Raw genomic sequence first — 15,822 nt, 5'->3', positions numbered from 1 at the left:
CACTCGCGCTGCCGAGCTTCCCCTCCGTCCGCCGACGGAGCCGCCGCGACCTCGCGCGCTCCTCTTCGGCCGCCGCCGCACAAAACCCACCGACCAACAGAATCACTCGGGCCCGCGCAGTGCCGCCGCCTGACAATGCCGACTCGTGGCGCTCTTTATAATGCCGGAGCCGGGGCCACCGCGCAACAAGATTCATGCTCATTGGCTGCGCCTTCCCGTCACTCAGCCCTGCGCCTGTATCCCATTGGCTTTGTCCGCGCGCGCACGCTAGATCTGGGCGGGCTTTGTCCTCTCTTTAGAACCCGCGCGAGGCCTGGCTCTGCGGCTGGTCGCTGGGCCAAACGGGCCGATGGTCTCGTCTGAGCAGTCGGTGGCCGAGTCCATAGGCCAAGAGACCAGAGTCGGACCCTCCGCCCTGTGAAGCCACAGTCTCTCGTCTCGGCGTGCTCCATACCAGCACGTACAGCCTCAGCCACCCCATTTCCCAAAAATAGTAAACTGGGCTCGAGGAAGTCTCGCAAACCAGGGTCGTCCAGCTGGACATGGCAGAACCTAGTTGCCACATTGGGCGCGTAGGGTACCCCAAAGCTCTCTGCATGCTCTCGGAGGGATTTCGACGCAGCCCGCCCTCCCCTTGACCTTGATGCCCTCAAAGCCCTGCGCTCCCGCCCTTTCTGCTGCCTACCCCAGTAGCAAGAAGCGGGCAGGAGGCGGAGTCCTCCGGGGAATCTGGTGCCAACCGTGCTGACCAGGATGTGGTGGGAGAAAGGTGGAACCACGGTGTTCCCCAAGGCTGCCTGACACCACTTGACGATTAGCATCGCATTTATACTTTCGATTAAATTTTTTTCATTTAACTTTTGCTGAAATTTAATATTTAATATACCACTAACGTGAAATCATGAGGTTTGGGCGGGAGTTCTCTGAACGAGGAGGACGCAGAAATTCTCTTTTTCTAATATACAACACCCCTTAATATTACCTCCTTGACCACCAAACTTGATTCCTTTTAATCGTATGGTTGATGGGCCCCACATGAACCAGGATTACAACCTCTGAAGCCTGGGGATTACCAATAACAACAGAATACAAGTGGCTAACGTTTCCCGCTGGATTCCTGCAGCCTGGCCCAATGTGGCAGGTTATGCGCCTATGTTCTCACCTGGTATCCTAACAGTCACATGAAAGGTGGTATTTTCAATTTATAAACGAGAACACTGAAGTCCAGAGCCTTGGCTCAAGACTTACTTCCCAATCTAGCCAGCCAGCAGAGTTGCTGTAAGAATAAAAAATGTGACAATTTTACATTTGGGAAAAATAATTGACTTCAGAAAATCCGAAGCTTTGGCCGCACAGCACTTCATTCCCCGCAAGGTATCAACTAGAGTTGGGGCACCAACCCCTAGATGAGCAAATGCCCTCTGGTTCAATCCATGGCCCACCTGACCACTTGACTTTCAGGATAGATTCTATAACTGAAATTCACATATATCCATAAAACCATGGTCATGTACTGATCTGGCAGGAAGGCTTGCAGTGAAGTCCCCATCTCCAGCCCAGCCCTCACCTACCTACAGAAATAAAGGCCAGGGATGCGGCTCACAGGAGATGTTGTCCAAGCAATGAAGATAAGTCAGGCAATTAAATTCAAAGTCAAATAGTCTAAGTGCAGCCACAGGACATAACGACGGGGGCACCAATTCACTTAATCTCCTGCCCTTGCCAACATGGATTCCTTTAGCACAACTTGGGAAATACTTTCAATGATATGTCAAGTCCAAGGATAACATTTGAACCACACTTCACAGTGTGCAAAATGCTTTCACCAACACTGCTTTATTGGAGCTTCGAAATAATTTTGTGTGTGGTTATCCATAATTTAGACAAGAAAATGCTGAAATCACACAACTAAAACTGTGGCTGCAAAGCCAGGACTTACAATTCTATGTTGCTTCCAGGGCTCCTGCCTACTGTTGGTGGAGGGGTCTCTGAGCTCCTGAGTTTCTTGGTCTAAATTAGATCTTGTATCAGATTCAATTATTCTGAGGCACAAATGAAGCAATGGTTTAGAAGTTGCAGACCAGCGAGGGTCAGTCACAGCCCAGAATGCTTTTATATTGCATCCAGGGGTGTTTCTGACAGAGGTTGGGCACTGGGATATTGGAAGCAGCCAGAAGTCCCTTTGACGCAAGGCTCTCCGCTCTTGTTATTGGGTCCCATGTACAGACCCTGAGTTGAGGGCCTCTTTCATGACAATGAGGTTCCCAAATCAACAAGGAGCCCACTTACCCCTGAAAGTCCCTTAAGAGGCCCATAGACTATAGAGTACAGTCTCCTGGCTTTGAGGATCCAGGCTGTCTGGCAATATATGTGTAAGAATGTAACAATCGCCAAGTCTATAATAAAGAGGACAGACACAAAATGCATTTTCAAAGTTTTTTTAAATTACATGAATTAAATTTTTTCTTTTTTCTTTCTTTTTTTTTTTTTTTTTTTTTGGTTAAGCCTGCAAGATGGCAGTTACACGAGTTAACTGCAAATATGCTGTGACTGCATTGGCCGACTCACACCCAGGCCACTTTCCATCCACAGCTTTCTGGGCTCTAGCTCCCCCACTTCAGGGCTGACTCTGGCTCTAGCTGGAGGAAACTTTCTAAAACACAAGTCGGATCTTGTCACACTCTGTGTGAAAACCCTGGCTGGCTTCCCAGTACTCTGAGAATGAAATCTTAACCCTAAAGATGGGTGAGAAAAACAGTTGGGGTCACAGAAATCCATAACCCCTCCCACCAGCCCCCCTTGCTATGTGGGCTGCGAGTGGAAAACCCACTTCTGGTCCTGGGCAGTGGAGGCTGGGGCCTCCCCCAGACCTCTCTCCCCCTGGAGACCATATGTTCTGATGACAGTTATATTATGAAGAAGAGCCATTCAACCCACGTCAGACTTGCCATGAATGAGAAATGATACTGTACCATGTCAAGCCACCGAGGTTGGGGGTTTATCTCGAACTGTGACCTAGCCAAGGCTGACCATTCCACACAACTCATGAGGCCCAGTGTGAGCTCCTCGCCGCACCTCATGCCCCATCCCCACTCCGGATGTGCTCAATTTCTTTTGTTTCCTGGAACTCGCCTGCACTCCTCTGCCTCTGGAGGTGCCTTTGTACCTGCTATTCCCTCTACCCGGAATATTCTCCCCCAAGTTTCACCTGCCTGCTCTACATATCTGTTGTGGGTTGAATTGTGTCCCCTCCTAAATATCATGTTCAAGTCCTACCCATTGGTACTTGTGCATATGACCTTATTTGGAAATAGGGTCTTTGCAGATGTAATCAAGTTAAGATGAGGTCAAACTGGAGTAGGGTGGGCCCATAGCACCAAGGAACACCAAGAATTGCCGGCCACACCGGAAGCTAGGAGAGAGGCATGGAACAGATTCTCCCCTAGAGCCTGCAGAGAGAATGGCCCTGCCAACACCTTGATTTTGGACTTTTGGCCTCCAGAACTGTGAGACAATAAATTTCTGTTATTGTATACCACCCAATCTGAGGTGCTTTGTCACAGCAGCCCTAACTAACACATCTGTCCGATTCTGCTTCCTCCAAGAAGTGCTCTGTGATGCCCCAAGGAAGGGTCCCTCTTAGAGCACAGACCACACAACATTGACACCGACCATGAGCTCAATGACTTCCTGCACCTGGTCTGTCCCCTTCAGCTGGACACCTCTAGTGGGCACCCTAATACCTACAGAATGAATAAAAGATTTCTTAACCTAAGGTTATGAACTGGTTCTTTGTGGGCCTCATCTGACTCAGAATCTGACTCTGAATCTGCTTACTTGCCCTGTACAGTGTTTTGAACATCTTAAGGAATGATTTACCAACATTTTCAAAGTTTGATATTTCTACAAAATGTTCTATTTCCAGTTACTTTTGGAAAAGCGTTAGATGAAATCACACTGGGCCACAGTCCTAAGTGTCCACAGGAGCTGAACCCCACTGCCTGCCAGCAGGTAAGGTGGGTGCTGTCATCTTGTTCCTGGGCCCCTACACTCAGTTTCATTGATGGAAGGCAGCTGCGATGTCAATCCCTAACTGGGCCTCCATGAAGCTCAGCTTCATCTTTCAAACAGGGTTGATAACATCTGCCTCCTAGCACCAGTGCAGAGATCAGAGAACATGTGCCAAGTGTTAAACCTGGAAAGTAGTAGGTGGAAATGAGAGCTGCTATGACAGTAACAACAGAAGCATCCAAGGGAAAACACCTCCCCTGCTGAGCTCTCCTACTATGTCTCAAATCCAACACTCCAAACAGACTTGGGGGTTCTGGAGAACTTCTACCAGCTAGTGGCCTCCCCAGAGTCACATTCTTGTGACAGCCACCCATGCCCAGCTTGAGGCTCAGAGGGAGACTTTGCCCACCAGAAGCCAATCAGAGATGCCCAGGACACTCCTCTGGAATCAGACCTCAATGGAACATGTGCTTCCCGTACAGAACTAACCGTCCCAGTCCCCCTGGACCCCATGTCACAATCCCCTTCATAGCTTTTAAAGTTTCACATTCCCAGGCTCCTGGGGCTGTACTCTTACTTTTATAAAGCAGTCCAGGTACTGGGCATTGGGGTAGGGACAAATTGAAGACCCAGTGCTGCAGACCAGGAGAAGCCTATAAAACAGAAACAATGTCTTCCCTCTGAGAGCTGCTTCTCTCTGAAAGGCAGCAGTGTCTCCTGAAAGATCAGCCCTGGAGGGTCTTTTGTCTATGGTTTAGCATGTTTCTGGTTCCCAGACAATCCATCTATTTACTCACAATCCCCTTGGTTTCAATTGCCACAAACATGCCCATAGCCCTCAGGATAGACAGTTTCCTGAACTCTAAACCCTCATGAATAACTATCTCTACTGAACTGTCACCAAGGAACCTCAATCTTAACATGTCCCAAACTGAGCAGATGACGTTCATACCTTTCCCCTGAGCCCAGACCCTCTATCAGCATTCTTGGCCACAGAGACTGTCTCTACCATCTAGCCACCTGTGTGGGCCAGGAACATAGCTGGGTCATCCTGGACATCTCTCTCTCACTCACCTCCCCCTGTCTGATCCACCATCTAGGCCTGAATGTGCCTTCGTTACTCATCCACTTCCACTCAGGTGTGGACAATGGGAATATCAGTCAGGGTGGGCTATATTATGGTACCAAACACATCTGAACACCATAGAATATTGTTTCTTACAGATGAACAGTCCTGGGTGGGTGTTCAAGCCAGAGAAGCAGCTCTCTTCCACATGGTCACTTAAGGACCAGACCCCTTCCATCTTGTGGCTCTGCCATCCCCTCAGGCCTTGTCATCTGCATGCAACTGTCAGAGGAAATGGGCAGAGAGGGAGTTTTCAAGGTCCAGGCCCAGAAGCAACATACCCCACTTTCACTCACATTTTCACTATTACTCTGTCACGTAGCCTCACCTAACTGCAAGGGACACTGAGAAATGAGCTGAGCTGCTTATATAAGGAAGGCAAGGACCATTCAGGTGTCCAGTCTTCATCACGATAGGTTTTCAACAACCGCATGTTAATGACAAGGAAGGGAGACACCAAAAGCTTTCCTTCAGTCAGCCAGCCTTTCAGGGAACATCACTGAGCACCTGTCCTAGGTAACCTGCTGGCCTCCACCATCAGAGGCCACCCCTGCCCCAGGAGCTGAGCCACCTCACCATATGGTGAGACCAATGCTATATCAGGGAAGCGCAGGAGGACAGGGACATGTGGGAGGCACCAAACCAAGCTAAGGAGGTGGGTGGGAAGGACAAGACTTCCCAGAGGAACAGACTCCCAGGCTGCACCACGAAGATTGAATGAGGATTCTCCAGGTAGAGATGGAGGAGAAGGAAGTGAGGGCAGAGGAGACCAAGACTTGACAAAGCAGACAGTTTGGAGAACTGCAAGTAGCCCCATATGAAAGAAAGGAGTTGAGACTGTGCCATTGGATAAAGTTGGGTGGGGTTTTTACGTACCATGACAGAGTTCCTTTTAACCACAGGAAACAGGAAGTGAGCAAAAGTCCAAGGAAGGGGATAGAAAGGAGGGGCAATAAGAGACATTTAAAAGGGGGTGGGGTAGAACTTTTTGTCCATGTGTGGCTACAACTCCAACTCCATGCATAGGGTGGGATGGGCAGTAAGGCTGGAAAGTTGGACCAGAACCAGCCAGTGGAGGGCCTTGAATGCCGGGCCTGCAAGGAAGACAGTGAGGAAAGACTATCTACCTCTCTCAAGGAGAAAACCATCCCACCACAGGTGACAGCCCCCTCGCTTCCTGCCCCTAGCAGCACAGTCTGCTTTGACCATTTCTTCTAGTACATTAGTCCCTAATGGCTGGCAAAGGGTCGAGATGATCCTTTAAAGATCGAGTCCAAATCCCTCATTGACAAAGAAGGAAACCAAGGTCAGAGAAGGGGAGAGTTTTAGTCCGTTCAAGCTGCTATAACAAAATACTGTAAAGACTAGATGGCTTATAAACAAACATTTATTTGTTACAATTCTGGAGCCTGGGAAGTCCGAGATCAAGGCATTGGCAGACTTGGTGTCTGGTGAGAATCTGCGTCCTGGTTCATAGATGGCTGTCTTCTCGCTGTGTCTCCACAGGGTAGAAGGGGCGAGGTAGCTCTCTGGGGTCCATTTTATAAGGGCATTAATCCTATTCATGAGGGTTCCAGGCTCATCACCTAATCACCTCCCAAAGGCCCCATCTCCTAACACCATTACACTGGGGGTTGGATTTTACCATACAAATTTGGAAGGGGAGGACACACACATTCGGTCTATAGCAGGGAGGAACATGTCCAGCAGTGCCAGGCCTGGGATCTAGGCCTCCCCTGTAGTGTCCTGTTGGTACCTCCAACCCTCCTCCAAGGCACAGGACTTGGAGACAAGAGACAAGAGGCATGCCTGGGTTTTCACCCTCCCACCACAAATACTGAGTATGAAAGAGCACAGATAGGGACGCAGATACCCCGTCTTTCTCCTTCACTGAGAAACAGGAAGCCACAGGCTCCTGGGCATGAACAGCCAGGGTGCATGATTCCAAAAGCCATCTGTTCCCAGTACAGGGCGGGAGCAGGCAGGTCACCTCAGGCGGGGCCAAGGAGGCTTGTGGCTGAGGAGAGAGGAAAAGTCTCACTCAGTACAGGGGAACAGGACCTTCTCCTGCCATGAAAAGGAAGGATCCTTGAGGTGACTGCCACATCTTCACATTCTCTGTCCGTGTTCTGTCAGTGAACTGGCCAAACCACTTCCCCAAGTCTAGGCTCAGAATGGAGAACGACTGCTCAGTAACCTCTTGCTTCTTGCCACCTGCTTGCCCCACAGCCACTCACAGCTGCCCCCAAAATAGCTCAATTCCACCACTCCCTGAAGACCTACCCCCACCTCGAACCCAGTACTGCCGAAGCTTCCTTGATCTGCATACCTGCTCTCCCTGCCTACCACTTCTCCTTAAGGAGATGCACTGTCCCCACATGGCCCCACACTCCACTCCTGAATGCCAGGCCACATGTCCACCCACCTCTTCAACACAAACAGAGTGGTCCTCACACTCCGCAAACACCAGCCTCCCTACCCGAGCAGGGCTGTACAACAGAAATATGATGCAAAGACATGTCTAATTTAACATTTTCTAAGAGCCACATTAAAAGATTATTAGACAATTAGTAAAAAGGTAAAAAAAAAACAGGTGAAATTAATTTTAATAAAATATTTTATTTAATCCAATCTATCCAAAATATTATAATTTCAACATGTAATCAATAGAAAATTATTTTACTGGGTTTTTTGGGACTATCTTTGAAATCCAACGTGGATTTTATACTTATAGTACATCTCAATTCAGACTAGATACTTTCGAAGCTTTCAGTAGCTGCTTGTGGCCAGTGGCCACTGTACTGGCCAGCACAGATCTAGACCAGGAATTGGCAAACTGATAGTATGGATCAGTACCTCAGGCCTGTTACCTGATTGTGTATGACCCTCGAACAAAGAATGGCTTTCATATTTTTAAGTGGTTTTTTAAAAATCAAAGGAATAGTATTTCATGACATAAGTTTTATGAAATTCAAATTTAGTGTCTGCAAATAAAGTTTTTAATTCTGTCAATAAAAATGTATAGAAATATGTTTTATGTCATCTTATATTAAGTACTTACCTACATAATTCCCTCGATTTTGCCTCTTGGCTTGCACAGCGGAAAATGCTATCTGATCCTGTGCAGAACAAGTTGCCCCCTAAACTCCAATACAGGAGCCCCAGATGTGGCTTTGGAATCAGGAGGCCCAGCTCAAATCCTGGCTGCCCCGTGTACCAACTGTGGGATTTAGAACAAGTCATTTCTCCTCAATTTGAGCCTCAATTTTCTACATTTGAAAATTAGTGTAAAGAGGGCGAAAACCTAGCACAGACCTGGTCACTCCTTCACTCGTTGACAGTGCCTTGCGCTTCACACCTCCGGCGGCAGCACCTACCCACCAGGCCCCTTCACCTGACTCAGTATCTTCTCCGGTGGCATCCCTTCTGCCAGCATCCTTAGCAATCTCCATCTCCACTGGCCGGAGACCTCCATCGGTGGCTTCTGGATCACTTTGGCAGAGCAAACATCCATCTGCCTGGAACAGCCTCCTCTCTCCCTCACTAAATCCTGTTTCCTGCAAGATGACACCCTCGCCGCCCCAGCAGCAACTTCGGGTTCACTGCCCTGCAGCATCTACTTCTGACCGCAGCACTTCCGGCACGCCCACCAGGCCATCTGCGCGTGCGCACGGCTCGGGTCCCTCCACATAAGGACCAATTCCCAGGCTGGGGGCCAGCCTTATACTCACGCGGGGCTACCAACAGATACTTCCAAACGGCCTGGCGAGGCATGGGCCAGATTTCCAGGACCATTCCTTCCTTCCCCTTCTACCCCCAAGACATAAACCTCATCAATTCCGACGTTCCACACCTTAATCCTTCCTGTGCCTCCACCCAGGCACAGCCCCGCCCACCTTTCCTAGTCCTTCTGCCCCGCGGCGTCTCCCTTTCCAGAATCAGCCCCAGTCATCCTCTCTCCCGGCCCAGGTCAGCCAGGTCACCTGCTGATTTATGTAGGGCGAGTCTAGGCTCTAGCGCCTAGCCTACTCATTTTTCTTTGTCACCTCCTGCCAGTAAATCTTTTCCTCTTGGGGAAGTGTTCCTTCTAAAATCGACCTTCTTTTCTGGCTGCCAGGTTAGTACGCCTAGCAATGAAGAATAATGTACAAGAATTGAAAGAATTGAACTTGTTGCCAAGTACTCTTGTCCCCAATCAATGTTCCTCCACTTTGCCAAAAAAGGTGAGAACTGGCCTCCCACTGGTAAGGCTTTGAGCCCTGACCTGGGGTGGGGAGCTTCCTGCCAGTCACCAGATTCTATTTCTTCATTCTAGCCACTTCGCAGGTTCCGCCCCCCGCCCACACACACATTTTTATTGAGATATAATTGACATACCATAAAATACACCCACTCATAGTGTACAGTTCAGTAGTTTTAGCATAGTCACAGAGTTGTCACTAAATTTAGAACATTTGCATCACCTAAGAAGAAACCCTTACCCGCCAGCAGCCATTCCCATCCTGAACCCTCCCTCCAGCCCCCACAATGACTGATCTACATTCCATTTCTATAGATCTGCCTGTTCTGGACATATTATATAAATGGAATCATGTGGCCTTTTGCGCCCAGCATAATGGGTTCATCCATACAATAGCACGGATCAGTATCTCATTCCTCCTTATTGCCAAATCATTTCCCACTTCTGCTGGTACCTCCTCAGAGGCCAACTAGAACATGTGGAAGCACCCAGGGTTCAGTCTTCTTCTCTTCAACTCTATCCATTCAGTCCCTGGTGATCTCACCCAGTCTCCTGGCACAAAATACCACCTCTATGCAAGAAGCTCACAGATCTCTCTCCCTAGTCTGGCCCTTTCCCATGAGCTCCAGGTGCACAGGTGCTGCAGCCTCCCACACACCTGTGCTCGGAGGACATCTCAGGCATCAGGTTTAACACACCCAGTACAGAAAACCACAGACTGAGCTCAATTGATGCAAGAATGCTACTAAGTATAAGCAAACACCATCCAACTGCACATTAATAATAATTTTAAATCGTAACCAAACAAGGCTTATTCCAGAAAATCAAGGACGGTTTAATATTAGGAACTCTTAATATAATGCAACATATTAATAGATAAAATAAGAAAAAAAACAGTCATCAATATATACTAACAGGACATTTGATAAATTTCAACATATATATTTTTAGTAAACGCTCTTGACAAAACAGAATAAAATGAACATTTCAAAAAACAACCAGCTCCCTGCCTCTGAGTATCAGGACAAGAAAATTCACTCAGGATCAAGGCCTGGGAGGTTCTCTCCCCATATGCCCTGTGCACCATCTTCATTCTGGACCCTTATCCAGGAGGAGCCCATGGACATGGCCTGCTGACAGAGCTGGAGGTAGGACCATCACCCAGGGACTGACCAGGCCCCCTCTGCTCCCACCCTTCTGCTGGCAAGTCTGGGCATCTGCAAACCTCAGAGGGAGGGGGTTGTCAGCTAGGCAAAATCCAGAACACTGTCACCATGACAACCAGTCCCAGCCTCCAGACAGGTACAAAGCTGTCTGGCTTAGCCTCATCATGCTGGGTCTGGGGACCCTGCTTCCCCGGAATTTTTTTCGGGACAGCCACTCACAAACTGCCTGGACCAGTCCCAGAATGTGTCCTTGGTCACTGCTAAACTGATCAGGGACATCTAGGCCTTACCCGCCCCCACAGCGCCCTCTCTAGAGCAGAATTCTCTGAGTGCCATCTTTGACAATGTCATGACCCTGTGTGCCATGTTGCCCCTGCTGCTCTTCACCTGTCTCAACTCCTTTCTGCATCAGGGGACCCCCCATCTGTTTGTGGCTATGCTCCTGGTGTTCCTGATCACTGCTGTCCCACTGAAGGTGCCCCTGGACGCCCTGCCCTTCTTCATCATCACCAGAATCAAGATCATGCTCATTAATTTGTTTGGTGCCATTCTGCAGGGTGGCCTGCTTGGTCTGTCTGGCCTCCTGCCTGCTAACTACACGGTCCCCATCATAAGCATCTAGGGCCTGGCAGGCATCTTTGGCTCAGTTGCCATGATCTATGCCATCGCTAGAGGCTCAGAGCTATTAGAAAGTGCCTTTGGCTATTTTATCACAGCCTGTGGGGGCATCAGTCTGACCATCATCTGTTACTTGGGCCGCCCTGGCTGGAATTCTACTGCTACTACCAGCAGCTCAAGCTCAAAGAACCTGGGGAGTAGGAGACCAAGATGGACCTCATTAGTAAAGATCCTTCCACTACCTGTCATCTCCCAGGAGAGGAGCCAAGAGCAGGCAAAGAGGAGGCTGGATTTTCAGCCCCTAACTCTCAGCCCACCACCAAAAGCCACTCAATCTGAGCCAGCCTCAAAAATATCTTAGTCTCAGCTTTCTCTGTCTGCTTCATTTTCACAGTCACCATTGGGGCGTTTCCTGCCATGACTGCTGAGGTCAAATCCAACACTGCAGACGCCAGCACCTGGGAAGACTCCTTCATTCTCATGTCTTGTTTCTTGACTTTCAATGTCTTTGACTGGCTGGATGGGAGCCTCACAGCCGTGTCCATGTGGCCTGGCTGCCAAGCCTGGTGTTGGCCTGGCTGGTGTTCGTGTCCCTGCTGTGGCTCTGCAACATCTAGCCCTGCCAGTGCCGGGAGGGCTAGACTCAGTTCATCATCTTCTTGGCCGCCTTCACTTTCTCCAACGGCTACCTCACCAGTTTCTGCATATGCTTTGGGCCCAAGAAAGTGATGCCGGCTAAGGCAGAGACAGTTGGAACCATGATGGCCTTCTTTCTGTCTCTTGGCCTGGCCCTGGGGGCTGTCTTCTCCTTCCTGTTCCAAGCAATTGTGTGACCAGTGATGAACAGAGGACTGCACCAGCTCCCTGCACCTGACCCTTCCCTCTTCAGGGCTGGGCAGGGATGGGCTGGAGGTTTTCTCTTCTAGCTGACTCCTGCTTTCTCATGGCCTGTGCTGGGCCCAGGTGTCCACGCCCCTGAGGAGGGAGTCTCTGGTGGACAGCAGGGACATTGTGGGCCTGAGGATCAGAGTCTAGGGAGGGGATGCAGTCTCTGCATATGTTTGAAACCTCCCACACCTGGATCTTACTGATCCTTGATTGAGCAGTACAGCAGAGGCCCCTAGGCTCAGAGTGAGTGTGTGAGTGTGTGTGTGCACGCGCGCGCGCGTGTGTGTGTCTGTCTGTCTGTCTGTGTCCGTATGTTCATCTGCTTGTACCAGGGTGGCAAGGGGCCAGGACTGCCTATTCTAAGATCCAGTCTGATGTTTCCATGCCTCCCTTCTCCCTCTGTGCCTCTTCTCCCAACCTCCCCCGTCCCTCCTCTGCTCCCCTTGCTTTGTTCCTACCCATCATGCACCCCATACTGTTGCCATTTTACTGCCTTTGTTATAATCAACAGAAACCAGGTGCCTTCGAAGGCTCTCTGACTAAATAAACTTTTTTTCCCTAAAAAAAAAATCGTCTTCCAGAAGCAGTTTCATTAAAGTAAGAAAAAATATAAAGAGGCCTTCTTCCATTTATTATTTAACCTTTTCTGGAGGAACCACCAATGCAATTGGACAAGAGAAAAAAATAGAAATATAAAATAGGAAAATAGCAGGTAAAATCATCATTTGCAGATAATATGATTATATACATGGAAAACCCAAAGAGAATTAACCAAAACACTATTCTAAACTATAAGAGAGTCTACGGCCATGCTACCCTGAACAAGCCCGATCTCGTCTGATTTCGGAAGCTAAGTAGGGTTGGGCCTGGTTAGTACTTGAATGCGAGACCACCTAGGAAGACCAAGTGCTATAGGCATAAAAAATAAAAAATAAAAAATAAACTATAAGAAAATTTAGTAAGGTGGCTTTCGTATATGCTAACAATAATCAGAAGATATAAAGGAAGAAAGAACCTAAAACACCTAGGAATATACTCAACAGGAAATATTCAAGATAAAAAGGAAGAAAATATGAAATACTTAGGCACACAAAAGATCTGAGCAAATGGAAAGGCCTATTGCGTTCCTAACGAGAAAGATTCACCATCATGATGTTAAACTTCCCTAGACATTTAATAAATTAATTTGTTAGTGCTATCTGAATACAAACACCAAAACTGTATAAGGACAGTCTCCTACTGACAAAGCAAGATGCAGAATACTGTGTGTAAAATGAAAAGTAGGGTAAATAACATTAGCGTAAATATAGATAGATATAGACTCTGTATGTAGAAAAGAGTCTCATTGGTTGCTTCTACTTAGATAAATGGGTAACGAAAATGGATGAGAGGGAAGTTTTTCACTGTATAACTTTTTGGCATAATTTTGAGTGATGTCAGTATATTACTTGTTAAAATTTTTTAAATCTGAAAACAATCATATTACTATTTTTTAAAAATCTCTTAAGGGCTCTGTATCACCAGCAAGTGCTTTAGGCATCTAAGACCTTCTACAACTAGGCTCCAAATAATGGTATTGATGACAATAGGGGAAGCCACCACCACCACCATCATCCAAATCAACCGTGAACTATCAACTAGTTCAACTACCTAGTCAACCATCAACAACCATGAATTATGGCCCGTGGCCAAAGGCAACCCTCTGTCTTTTTTATAAATAATTTTTTTTATGGAAACACAGCTATGTCCATCTTTTTATATATCGTCAACAGCTGCTTTTGTGCTATACAACAGAGTTGAATATTTGCAACAGAGATTATATAGCCCACAGCCTCGGATATTTACCATCTGGCCCTTAACAGAAAACGTTTGCCAATCCCTGATCTAAATCAAATTGTAACAAAGAGAAATGTTCAGTCTCTCTGACTTCATCTTGCTGAAGCCCACTTTGTTCCCATGGCCTTCAGGCTAATAGTTTCTGCTTAGTCTTACATACAGACATGCTAATCATTAGAGGAATTCTGCTTGTGGCTTGAGGAGATAAAGGGAAGTATGTATTGTTTATCAGAGATTTGCAGGAACCTTGTGACCAGACTCACATCAACTAGCACAGTCTTCCTTGGACCTCTGCTGGCGCCCGGATGTCTGCAGTAGTCAATCATCTCTCGCCCTTCCCATTTCCCCTTCTCTTGACATAAAAGAAGCCTGAACTCTGTTCTTTTTTAAGATGGATTTGAGGTACACTAGGTCTTCTATCTTTCGGTTGGCACCTTCTCATTCAATGAAATTTTCCTTACTCAAAACTCTGACGTTGTGAGTTTTGGCCTTTCGAAGCATGAGGCACACAGACTTTCTCTCCTTGGCAGTATTGGGGTCTGTGGAGAAGAAACACAGGACTAGGAGGAGAATGGCCTGCTGCTTCCAGAATCCTGCCTCTCTCCATCCCCAGCTGGAAGCTATGTCTGAATGATGGAGAGAGAGAGGGAGGGAGGGAGGGAGGGAGGGTGGGAAGGAAGGAGGGAAAGGAGCCTGGTCCCTGGTTTGTTCTGTGAATGGAGGGTGTCCCTCCCTCTCCAAGCCTCATCATTTCCCTCTGTTATAGGGCAAAGGAGAACAGATGGGCCCTGAATACACTTCCAGTTCTCACATTCTAGGAGTGGGACTGTGACCTCCCTGTCCCCTCCAAAGGCAAAGCAAGAAACCATCTGTCAATAGAGCATAGTCATAAAAAGTTCACAAGACAGAGCTGGCCACAACGGACTCCTATTCATTCCTCCCTGCTCCATAGACAGGGCACACATGCGAGGGAGGAGAGGCTCAAGCTCCGAGGCAGAGAGGGCGAAAACGGGCCTGCTTGACAGAACCCAGCCCCATGGGGTTCAAAGGGGCTTGGGCCATGACAATATCACCTGCTTTCTCCATCCCATCACACCTCATGGAATCCATGACTTTGAGACAGCCTCATTGTCTGTAGGCAAAGGCCCCTCTGCAGATCTGCACCTGCATCTGGGACCTAAGTGTCCCCGCAGTTTCAGCCATGGCCACAGTGGCCAACATTTATCCAGCACCTACTTTCTATGCATTTGGTCCTTGCCCACTCCAAATCTACCTGGACTTATTTCTTTTCTCTGCTTGCCTTCTGACCCACTGTCCACCTTTGTTTTCAATTCAGTGAATGCATCCAGAAATCAGTGCGGTTGTTTTCTATTGCTGTTATAACATACAACCCTCAGTGCCTTAGAACAGCACCCATATATTCCCTTCCAGGTCTGCAGGTTGGAAGTCCAGGGTGAAGTGGCTGGGTTCTCTGCTTGGTGCTTTCCAAGGCTAAAGTCAAAGTTTCCTCCTGCTGTGATCTCACCTGGCACTTGGGGGTCGTCTTCTGAGCTCATTCCTGTTGGCAGGATTCGGTTCTTCGTGGTTGTAGAACTAGGTCACCCTTACCTGTCAGTCAGGGGTCCTTCTCAGCTTCTTGCTGCTACTCTTTGGTCCTTGCACATAGCTGCCTTCATCTTCAGGTGCCAGATTCAAATTTCTCTGACTCCCCTTCAGGTAAGCCAGAGGAAGCTCCCCAGACATACTGTCCATTCCCGTTTTCCCACAGCAGCCTGCATAATCTTCCAAAAGCTCAAAGCTAATCAGCTTAACCCCGACTTAAACTCCTGCAGTGCTCCTCAGTAGCCTCAGGATCTAAACAGAACTCCATCAAGTTCATTTGTTCATGTGTTACCTGAGCTATGACTCCCCATCAGGTACCAAGAACCACAGATGGT

General features: G+C 48.1%; 2 pseudogenes; both read left to right on the top strand.

The window, feature by feature from the left end:
* The first annotated feature begins 9,335 nt into the window (after positions 1-9,335).
* LOC102878695 lies at positions 9,336-11,994 on the top strand (annotated as a pseudogene).
* An 854-nt stretch (positions 11,995-12,848) lies between these two features.
* Positions 12,849-12,967, top strand: LOC112472008 (annotated as a pseudogene).
* Positions 12,968-15,822: the final 2,855 nt, after the last annotated feature.

The sequence above is a fragment of the Pteropus alecto genome, unplaced genomic scaffold (genome assembly GCF_000325575.1).
Source record: "Pteropus alecto unplaced genomic scaffold, ASM32557v1 scaffold78, whole genome shotgun sequence".
Classification (NCBI taxonomy): Eukaryota; Metazoa; Chordata; class Mammalia; order Chiroptera; family Pteropodidae; genus Pteropus; species Pteropus alecto.
This window is presented reverse-complemented; position numbering and strand designations above follow the sequence as displayed.